Source organism: Aythya fuligula, chromosome 12 (assembly GCF_009819795.1).
Source record: "Aythya fuligula isolate bAytFul2 chromosome 12, bAytFul2.pri, whole genome shotgun sequence".
Lineage (NCBI taxonomy): Eukaryota > Metazoa > Chordata > Aves > Anseriformes > Anatidae > Aythya > Aythya fuligula.
Window position 1 is genome coordinate 7581408 of NC_045570.1, and position 12519 is coordinate 7593926.

The window sequence follows — 12519 nt, forward strand, 5'->3', positions numbered from 1 at the left end:
ATATGAAAAAGAAATAAACAAGCTACAGCACAGAGTGCTTCTTCACATTGTCTTGTCAGGTCATTGCAGAAAATCTGGTTTCTATGTGTCAGCTTATAAAATTTGGATTGTATTGAAAAGAGGTTCAGCTGCCATCCTATCCTCAATACAAGCTTTCTCTAGAAAGTACAGCAGGATATTATGAGCTTGAGATTAACACAGATCCCTGTGAAACTGCATATTTTAACCTTGATATTATAAACAGATCAACAGGTATTAAATGAAAATATTGCAGTTCTGTCACATTAAAGTTATTAGATGCATGCTCAAATTCATGCTCATTTAAAATACATAAGTGGATACTAACATACAACAAAATCATAAATGAAAGCAATATAGGAAAAGGGATAATATAGGATATGGGATAATCCAGGGTCATCCAAACCCTATTCAAAATCAGGTGTAAATCAGTTCTGAAACAGATGCATCTAAAATAAGCAGTTAGTGGCCCCACTGAACATTACAACAGGTACCACATCGAAGGCAAAGATGTGAGAACAGGATCTGTTCGGCTTTAAGAAGGGAAGGCTCGGGGAGAGTTCAGCTACTCTGTGGCAAGGTACAGAGAAAACGAAACCAGACTCTTCTTGGAGGTGTACACGACAGGTGGACAAGGGACAATGGGCCCAGCCTGGTATGCGCAAAGTTTCAAGCAGATCAGAATAGTTTCTTTCACCACAAAGGTGGTCAAACAGTGGGGGACAGGGACACTTTACTGAGAATGTGACAGAACAATGGAACAGGTTGCCTAGAAAAGCTGGGCAATCTCCGTACACGAAGCTCTTCAAAACTCTTCTGACTGTGATCCTGGGCAACAAGCTCTGGGTGACCCTGCTTGAGCAGGGGTGGTTGGACAAGAAAACCTCCAATGGTCCCTTCCAACCACAGCCATCTGTTTCGCCCAAACATAAGCTAAGCATCATGTAAAACAACAGCAAAACAAAGTCTATTGTAATCTGTGCTTTATGAGAAAAACGGCTTTTCATAATATATGAAAGTTAATTCTCTAAACTGGCTGTTGTCATTTTCAAGATTATTTGAAGAATAGGAAGTCACATGTGAATGGATATTACGCAGGTCTTGACATTGTACCAATTTGCTTTCACTTCAGTTATGTTCCACACAATTTGCTGAGCTGAGCAACATATGGAATGCTCTTTCCTACTGTACGGTTATTGTGGAACACCTATCAAAGCTGTTATTTTATATTAAAACTACCTTTATTACATTTGCTCAGATTTGGCTTGAACTACAGAAGATTTATTACCAGTTATTCTCAGTTCGTGTTAATTTGGTTATAATTAATAATAGTTGTGTGGAATATTATCTCCTCCTTGTAAGAGATGCAGCTAATGTGTAGTTTAAATATTAATAAGCTTATTCTTTAAAAGGATAACTGCAAAGCTTAATGTAGATTATTAGCCAAGCAGACCATTGTTTTTCCTAAAGTGCAGATGCTTCAAATCAATAGGTTTACAGGTTAACTATTAAGCACCCTTTTCTGTACTTCCTTCCCTTGCTCAACATCATGAAGTGCATAAATTGTACACAGGATTGTATTTCCCTCCGATGTATGCCTGTGCAACTTGGTTCTGAAAAGTCTCCTAGCATCCAACAATACTGTATGAAAAGCAACTGTTTTTTCTGTCAAATTTCCCAATTTAGAACTGACAAAATGCTGTAATAAATTAGAGCAGAGCTTCATCAAAAATAGACATTTATGCAAGGCATTCTGAAAACTGAATTCAGGCTAGAATTATACTTGGAAATGCCTGCTTAGAGGTCCCATCTGTGAACACAGCAAATTATAACAGACAAAATGTTGATGGTGGTATAATTTGTGAATACCAATAATGACATTAGACATTGCTGGACAGATAATATACAGCAGTCACTGTGTTAATGCAGTTCTTCCACTAATCGCTTCTCCTACGATCCTAGGAGTGCTAATGCATGTTTTCTTAGTCATAAACTTTTACGTAGCATATCCCTGCATGCTTCCAACCAGTGAGGTTTTCCCAGCTCCTTTGGGATTCCTCACTCTGTATATACGTACCCTACTTATTTTGTATTTAGGTCACATCAACCATGCACACAACAGCAAACAGGTCACCATATGTCCAATAATTCCAGATATGTTTGTTATACATGTACATTCTGAAGCATATTTGATGTACCACAAATGAGTACACACATGTTCAGAAATACAGCAATCATAATTATAACTTTAATGATACATCTGACACACAATACAACCTGTTTTGGGGAAACATTAGGCTTACTGCATGTACACTCCACAGTGCGTATATGCATACAACTTCCTAGTAAATCTCAGGCAAAAGTGACAGCCCTATGTTTTCTGAACCTTTTCCAGGCGGACAGCCAGGCTGGAAAGATTCTGCTGCAGCCCTCTAAGCTATATTTGGTAATAACTTACTTCCCCGCAAGTATATATAACAACTATGTGAGAGGAAAAACAAGGTTCTAATTCCCACCCATTTGAAAAGAACCCAGTGGAAACAAAACAGAGTTCTGTGCAAACTTGGGTTGCTGTATGAAGCTGGGAAGTGCTGTGACTACGATCCCTGTTCTTCTGACCCTGGCACATTTGCCCACAACCTGGCTCTTTTGCTCAGGCCCAACACTGAGCTGTGACTTGGAACAGAAACAAAATATCATTAGTGAAGTGGTGTTGGCTTGTTTTATTTTTACATGTATGCTTCGAGCAAGCATAGCTCAAGCAAATGGACCATAACAAGAAAAGAGTAATTTAGACATATTTCAGCAGTCAGCTTGACTCCCATTATATTTTGTTATGGGTAGCTCCTAAGTACTTCACCTTCTGTAATAATTCTGTAGTGTGACACAGCATACTGTTTCCTAAGCTGAACTTAATCAGCATGCACAGAGTGGTAAATACACATATGAAAGCTTGGTAAGAACAGACAATGTACAGTGATATGAAGCACAGTAGTACAATAAGAATTTGGACAGCAATAGGTATCAAAACTGGTATTCTTTTTCTTTTAACATTCCAAACATTTAGTAGTGAGTTTCCCTCATGTTTCCGTAGGGCTCTGCTTCACTACAGTTGTAACCAAGCATGCATATTTTACAGCTAACAATACAAGAACGGCAGGAAAAGCAACCTTTCTCCCCAAAGCAACAGAACTGAAATGTAAAAAACAAACAAACAAACAAACAAACAAACAAAAAACAGCAAAACCCAAGTAATCTATATAATTAAAGGTATTTTTGATGAATATATATATATATATATTTCAATCATGTAAGACTGAATGAACTCAAAGACAAGCCACTTGGAAAAGAGTCCCTGAAAAATACTTCTGTAGCTCATTTCTGAACTGCTTACATGAGGCTGCGTGTCTTAATTCCAGAGAAAGAAGGCAAGAGAGTCTTGGTCTCTAACAGGGTTAATCAAGTAACTTGAGAGATTATCCAAACATATGTTACTGGCTCCCTCCTGCTACATGGAACATGTCTGACAGGTAGGGAGAATTGTTATACTCTATCTTTTATGTTCATAACAGCACAGAGTAATGATTTAAGGTCCTGACTGGGATAGAATTAAAAATAACTAAATCACTCTTGTTAAGTCAAACAACTATTCAACAAATTTATGGTATTTACATACAGATTACTTTATGAACAGTGACAACTTGAATTCCTTCTTGAACCTTCTTAAGACTCCTGAGTAAGCCCTTCACACAGCAATGCAGATGATTATCAGCAAAGTCAGTTCTCTGTGAAATCCAGAAAACCAGACAAAAATCTTGCATGTAAAAAAGTTTGATTTTTTCCATGTGCCTTTTCTTGATAGCTGCTAGTTTTCTTGACAGCTTTTGTGCTTTCACTGAATTTCACTATTCTTTGCAGGGTAGGGAATCACAACCATGAACAGAAAGAGCCCCACATGCATCAAATTCATCCAGCTGTGCAGAAAAACTGCTACCCTTTTATTTAGGCCCCACTATATGGTACAGCTCTGGCCCTTAGATCTCTGCCACCTTAATTTCAAGCTGTTTTCTTTCTTCACTCATCCTCCTACCAATGTTAGCAATAGATGAGCTTTGGTTACCAGCACATTTATATTTTATCACTAAGCATGCAAGAGCAACCATGAGCAATTGCCTGTGACTTCGGTACAGTTACTACATTAATCTGCCAATACCTGGAAATTGATCCGGAAAATTGCACTTATGACCAGAGTGATCGATTTTCATGGGCTCCTGAAATAAATAAAAATGCAACATCTGCAAAAATATCCAAGGATTTGGGGGGTTGCAGGGGGGAGTATGAAGGATAGGGAGATAACCATACACTTCACTCATCAAGATAAAATACAGAACAGCCAGGCTGTTTCAAGTTTTATTGTTTAAATCAATCTAGTTCTTCTGAGCAGTTCTTCTGTATTTTATATGCAATGAATTTCTAAAAAAAAAATAAATAAATAAACCACAAAAACAAAAAAGCAGTAATCTATAAAGTTACAGATTTAAATAAGATCCACCAAAAATAATTATTCTTTATTTCAAGCTTTTCTGCTACATTTTTAGTCATCAATAGCTTAGTGAATAAACATTAAAAACTATTGTACATAAGAAAAACAGAACCAGGAATGTTATAGAGCTTCAAATGGAAAGCTAAACGCAGAGCATTTGGATAAGATCTTTTTCCATTAAGTTGGTACAAACAGATTAAGACCACAAGTACACCTGTTTATATGATCAGCCTGCAGTTCAACATGCCGATGTACATTTTTCCACACCACAAATGTAACTGCACAAAGATATTTTACGCCTCTAAATAAGGTCAAACAATTTTGTATTTGTCCACAGCTACACCAAAATTATGGTCAATTTTCAGAGTTCTACTAATAAATACTCTGTGGTATTAAAAATCAAATTTGGGAATCACTAAAGGCAGAATCTGATGAACACTGAGCACACATTTGCTGTAGGACACACAGATTATCAGAATTTTAGTCTTGAGTATTTTTTTTTTGATAATAAAAGTTTTCCTATAATTGCACACAACTACAGGAAATTGTGTATAGGAAAACTGATCAGGATTACTGTGTTGCTGCATCAGGCACTTTTGCACAGTTCCTATGCCAAACTTCTGTTCTCTCTGCATCATAAAGCTCAGTGAGACATGGTGCAGTACAGACAATGTAAAGAAGTCTTACCAGATAATGAAATAAGGATGCCTGATGTACTGAGGCTGACAGGCTGTCAGTTTAACAGAGCATGCACCATTACCTGCAACAATTCTAACAGAGTGCAGAGAGAAACCTTTCTCTTGAAGAATCACAGAATGTTTGAGGTTGGAAAGGGCTTCTGGAGGCAGGGGGTCCAACCCCCTACTCAAGCAGTGTGACATAGAGCAGGCTGCCCAGGACCACATCCGGACAAGATTTGAGTGTCTTCATGCATGGAGATTCCACAGCTTCCCTGGCCAACCTGTGCCAGTGCTCAGTCACCATCACAGTAAAAAACAAACAAACAAACTACTGTTTCCTAATTTTCAGAGGAAGCCTCCCATGCTTCAGTCTGTGCCCTCTTCCTCCTGTTACTTGACACCAGCGAAGGGAGCCTGGCTCCATTTTCTTTACACTTTCCCTTTATGTACTGATGAGATTCCCTTGAGCCTTCTACGCTGGACAGTCCCAGTTTTCACAGGAGCCCTTCCTCACAGGAAGAGATGCTCCAGTCCTGTAACCATCTTTGAAGCCCTTTGCTGGACTCTCCTGTATCTTCACCTGTCTTGTACTGGGCAGCCCTGAAAAGCACATAGTACTCCAGGTGGGGCGTCACCAGCCCTGAGTACAGACACTCAGTAATCATTATTAAATTCCCAACATACAGTTCAACGTGGGATAAAATAATCTATATACTCCTCTTTTCCATTCTATAAGTAAACTTCTAGGGCTCACAGTACACTCAATAGAAAATTTTCAACACTAATATGGAATACTTCCAAGCCACTCTCCCTTAGGACATATGTGCTGCTATTAAAGATGGTTTGGAGAAACAGGGTATTATTTATTCACAACATTTTAATGTAGGCTGCCTCAGTCAGCAAAGCAAATTTGGTGTGAGGAATAGAAAATCTCTCCCATCAGCTCTTAAAATGATTCAGGTAATATACTGTCTGATCAAAAGACTAGCCAATTTCCTCCTGACCACATCCTTCTCTGTTCTGACAGAGAATGCAATGAAATACAAGCCTGTAGGCACGTGCTGGAGTAAAAATATTTTTAGATTTTTAATCCCCTGGCAGGATACAGCCATATTAAATATAGATTACGTTTTATGACTACAGATAAAACTGAATGAAAGAAGGGAAAAAGTCACTGAGTAAGAGAAAAGATTAGCAATGTAGGTATATGACGCGCTATCAATACAGTATAGAGAAAGCCAAGGTATATGTTCATCATATGAAGCAGAAAAATTAAGGCTCTATTGCTGGCATAGATAATTCAGTGTAAGAATACATTTATAAATGAACAATACTAATTACATTAATGAATCATCCTTGACTTTACAAGGACTTGTTTGTAAAAGTCTTCTATAAAAAAAGAGGTTTAAACCCAGCAACTTAAATTTATATAGCCATGTCTTGGGATATAGAGAATACCTATCACATTTTTCAGTTAGAAGTTGTTATATTCCTAATTTTGAGAACTCAATGGTATTTTCACTAAATATGCAAAGCTTTGGTTCCCTTCGGTCGCCTTGTAAAATGAAATCGTACTATTTTGATAGAGGATTCTGAACACAGACTATTATTTTAAGCAGTATGACAAGCTGATGTTTCAATTCAGTTTTCATTGCATTGGTATGATCAATAAAGTTATGATTTTACATATGTTTATTTGACTTTTCTTTGAGACCTTTTCATGACACCTTCCTTTGCTACGGATAAGATTTGTATTTTTAGCAGTGCATTTGCCTTTACTATTGGACTACATATCAAGCTAACAATGCAACTTTCACTGGGAAGTAGTTAGTCATATGCCATGAAATAAGTGAGATGAAACTGTTCTGCTTTAGTGAGTAAGTGATTGCTAGGAAGGACTAGAGTGCAATTTGTTGGACTATACACTGAACAGTTCAGCAGAAAGCAGGAAAAAACCAAAATCCTATGTTTTAAAAGACTACCTTCAGCTTTTCCCACTTAAACCAAGATTAATACAGCCAAACATTTCTGTCCAGAGCTGACTGCATGTAGGATGGAGCGAGGAAAATGAAGCTGTGCCAAGAAATGGGTCACAACATTCATGTCACTCTTAATAGAAGTAGCAAGCCTTCCCTGTGAAAATGCTTGTTTGACTAGTCCAGAATCCAAATTTACTGAGCTAATCTGGAAGCTTCCTTTCATTTATAAATCCAAATCACTTCTTGGAATGTATTAATGACACAAATTTAAACGAAAGGGCAGAGAAAAAAAGAAAATAGACTCTGTACCCTTTACACGATTCATCTGCAATACAGACATCAAGCATCTCTTACAGAAAGAAAAAGAACTATGGCTTTTACTTCCAACACAGCAGTAATGACAAGGTGCTAACTAGACAGCTATAAGGATGACAAAAGTATTGTACATTGGAAAAAAAAAAAAAAGAAATATATAAAGGAATTACCTTTTTTTTTTTTTTTTAAAAAAAAAAAATAGATTTAAAAACAAACACAAATAGATCTTTCCCCAAAATGGCATGGCTACTCAAATGGCACGGCCATCTGAAACACAGATCAACTGGGAAACTGGAAAAGTTCCCAGTGGACACAGCACTAGCTAGAATTTTCTACAGAATCAACGCCATCATTTAGCAGTAATTGAAAGAATTTAAGGGCTCTGCTCCAAAAATAATGCAGTATATATATTACATAGAAGCAAAAAAAACATTCAAGTTCAACATCCTTTTGCTGATGAAAAAGAGTTGTTCGGGTTGGAACTCCTTATTAAAGTGCAATGATCATTATTATAAAGTAAGAGTCATTAAATAGTACTAACATCTACTGCTGAAGTCACTGGCACCACAGTGTTTAAAGTACTTTTAACTCATGGTTCTAATTCTGGCTACTTTTTTTTTTTCTTTCCTCTTGCATGAAAATTTGAAACTGTTCACAACCAAACGAGGAACTGAAGTAAGTTTTTAAATTATCTGCTTAGAAGAGAGATGGCTAACTTCTGAAGATCTAAGGAGTTAAGAGCATCGTAAGCATACAAAGCCTGTTTGATTACAGAGGGCCCGAACTGCCTGTGATTGATCAAGTGTTATACTTTTTCTAAAAATAAAAGGACACACAACAACTCTCAAACTTATGGAAACTTTCAGTGCTTTATAGCTTTATAGTATATAGCACAGAGCATAATTCTTCAGTTCTTATATTAAGCTGCCTTTGCAGTATTCCTCACTCAAAATGTCTGAAGACTGCACATTGGCTAAAAGAGCATGTTGGAAGCATTCCCCCAGCTTTATCACTCTTCCTAAGAAATGGGTCTCAGCATAGTAAAATCCTGTTTGCAGTGGTTCCTGCCCAGCTCTGAGCTCTTGGTTTTTGTTTTGCTCCCCTCGCTGATAAGTTGTCCCTTCTCTTACTGTTAGAGGATCTTCCACCAATGTCTGGTGGAAGGAAGGTTCATCTGAAAACCTTGCTGATTATAGGGGATGATCCTGCTCATCTTCAACGCTGGTATAAACCACCTGGAGTCAGTACACAGGCACTGGCTCCTTCCAGAACTGAATTTGTTGTGTTTACATTAATTGTTTCACCATTTGAAACAAATGTTTATTTAAAGCTGATCGAGGTAAGAGCTGACCAGTGTGCCATTTATATCATCAGCGACTTTGCCACTCCATCACAGCAGGTTTTACTTTGAAGAAGCAAAAATAGCTTCATCAGACACAGAAGGAAAATTTTAAAGCTGCGGTTAATCAGCAGCAGTCTGTGGAGAAAACAGCAAAGTAATGAAATCTCCACTTCTGAATAATTTTACTTGGGAAGCAGTCAGACTTCAGCATAAATTAACTCTGAGCATCCAGCTCTGTTTTCAGCTAGAATGAGTCAATCAAGTGCTGAAGCTAAATTCATGGCTTTTCATGCCATACTCTTTAGGGGAGGGTACAGTGAGATCATTTTTTTAGGCACTAAATATTTTTCCCACTACATAGGAGATCCATTACTTGTAAAATACTAGTCACAGTTACCGACATATGGTCTTTCATTAACTTCATGCTCTCAATATTCCACATACCAGTAATCAATAACACTGGAATGCTTAAACAGACACTTGGCCTGTAAACACACACTGACATATTTTGTTTTTTTACTTCCTCCCTCTTTACTTATTTAGTATACATTATAGACTTTGGTCTAGTCTTTTTTATTACTTTCTATCACTTTTTTTTATCACTTAATTACAGTTTTAATTACATCTCATGTCTCTGGTACTACCTTAAAGGTTTATGTTTGAGCAGATAATTAAGCCCGTTTCACAAATCTTTTTAAAAATTTTCCTTAACTTTTTTATTACAGCAACTTATTTATTTATTTTTATCAGATAGGCAGCATATGGCTTCAGTATGGACTAATATTTAATGAATCCTTTTAAATTAATTTGATCCTTTTCCTACTCTGTCATGATCACATCATTTTTTCTTGAAATAATCCGGTATTCAAAATTGATTTGAGAATCTAAAGTTAAAATTTTAAATTTAAATTTTGACTAGGAACTTGTATGCAAAATATTTATGGCAGTAATCCAATCTTAAACTAGCTTGACTTAACAAAGCGTTCTGAAACTTCCCAACCTGGATTTCCAGAAGTAGGCAGAGTGATCTATACTTGGGTACCTCAATTAATGGTCTGATTTTTCAAAGATGCTACATAAAATTATTTTATTCCCTACTAAGACTTAACTAATTACAGCCTGCACATATTTAGTATTTTTGAAGGGCTATAAGAATGGCAAATACTAGGTTTTCATTTCCCAAACAGTTCACAAAAAGAATAGTATTTTAAAATTCTTCTGTTAAGTAGTAATACAGTAAGTGGCCTTGTACTCCAAAATAAATAAACATTAAATAAAAAACAGAAGCTCTTTTGCTCTACCCATAACAACGAAGTTTTCTCCTAAATAAATAAATAAATAATATCTAATTCAAATGAATAATGGACGACTGCAGTTTTTATGCTTTCAATATTTACTTACTGATCATTAAATTTCCTCCTAGAGCTAATGTGGAAGCTGCTACCATATACAATCAATAATCTTCCTAGAAGTTCAAGACTCAGACATTGGAAAAAGTAGTCAGCCAGAAATTAAATGCTTTTTTTTTTTTGGTGGTGGTGGTATACAGAAAGCAATACAAACATTCCCAGCAACCCTTATTTAGCTTACTGACTTCCTGGGAAGGATGATGTTCTAATCTTCAGAAGCTCTGTTTGACTGGACAAGTCTGACTGGCTGAAACTTATTAGCACACTTCAACTTAGAAAAGAAGCAACAAAATTTACTATTTTTATCAAGTTTTATGAAGTGCTTGTCACAACAGAGAGGGCAAGTTTGGATACTCAATTCTTATTACTATTAAATATGTTTTGCTCCCAAAAGAAGGATGAGTCATTTTGTCCAAGTGGTAGAAAAAATTATCTGGTTGCTTTAGCAAGTGGAATTCCAATAAAAAGATGGCACTTGATAGGAGGAACACACATTCTTCCTAGGAACAGCAAGAACCAGAAACATGAAGATTCAGATGTACAAGATGCTGCGCATTTTAACTAGTGCTGTTCTTTGATGACATGACAAGCATCAATGAATCAATCAATTTAACTTGACCTCTGTGAAATATTAACTATGGAGTCCAGCCAATATTTTCCAGTTTGCGTTCAAGTCAAGCTTAGAGTTATTCTGGAAGTGATCCAGCCTGACCCCTTAAAAAAGGCTGATCCTTTAGCAAAAAATCAGCCCCACCCCCCAAAAAAGTTGCTCTAAGACATGAGGCACAGCCAACAATTAAAGCATCCAAAATCCTGAAATTACAACTGGAAATTTAACTCTAAGTCCATTTTAGGTACACAAACACAACTGGTTTAGCATCCAAATAAAAGCAGTTTTCAGAGGTAAAAAGTTTGGACTAGATGATCTCAGAAGCCTTTTCCAACTTAAGTGATTCTATGATTTTGGCCTTCATAAGCAGTTAGAGCATCATTGGTATCCAATGGATAAATTACATTTTAGTGATAATTATTTTCCTGTTATTCTATGGATTAGTTCAGTTCATCCATATTAGATATTTGCCCCCCTTAAGGCTACTAGCAGATTAAAAATTCTCCTTGGTACATTTACAAGTTGCCTGAAAATCTTCAAATATTCTCTTTGGATCTCTTTTTTACGCGGTATTTCCCTACTGTGCTCCCATTCTGTTCTCTGACAGCCAAGTCTCTTGGGACACAGTCATTGCCTAGATTTTATTCTGCCCTTTAGTGTTTTTGCATTCTAGGCATTTTGCCTGATTTATTCTTACCTGTTTAAATAATGCTTTTCCCTCCTGTGTTCCATAACATAACTTATGTATGTCCAGCATGGACAGCACTGTGCAACAAACATAGGACTGTTTCTCTGTTCCACCTGCCTGTCTGCTCTCCTTTTCTCCTTCTCTCAAAAGCAGCCCTGTTGCACAACACTATCTGCTACACAGTTCCAAACACAAAGAAAAAGGTAAACCACCGTAGAAATTTTGGGTAGATTTGAAGGGAGGTAAAAGTTATTCCACAATCAGATGACAGGGAAGGAATACTTCTTTCAAATGGTTTTGATGACGAGTCACAAACTCTGTCTTAGTATTTTTCAGTTTTCTGAGCAAAAGTATTTTAGAAGTCTTTCATACTGTTCAGATATCCACACCATGGAAAAACCTTTCTGAAATTGGTCATTCACCCAGTATAACTTTGAAAAGCTTCCCATCCGGTTACTCATGTTACAGGACATTAATCGTATCAAACTATGATACAATTTAAATATTTCCTCTCTATGATATCATCTTAAATAAAAGATTTGGGCAGACTAAAAAAGGAAATAAAAAAGGAAATTTTTAATTCAGTCATGCTTTCTCATTAACTTCTTGGAACTGAGTAACTTTCATGAAGGTTTTTAATGGAGGTTTTGCTGAACCACCTAAGAAAAATCATCTCAAAATTAACACTTGTCATTTAAATGCTTACGCAGAGAAGTATTTTAAACTGGACCAAGTACTAACATATTTTAACTGGACCTTGTATCAATGAATGAGGGAGGACTAGTTGGAGATGTGAGAATAGGGGGCAGCCTTGGCTGCAGTGGCCATGATATGGTGGAGTTGAGGATCTTGCAAGGAGGAAGCAGGGCAGAAAGTAGGATTGCGACCCTGGACTTCAGGAGAGTAGACTTTGTCTTCTTCAGGGATTTATTCAG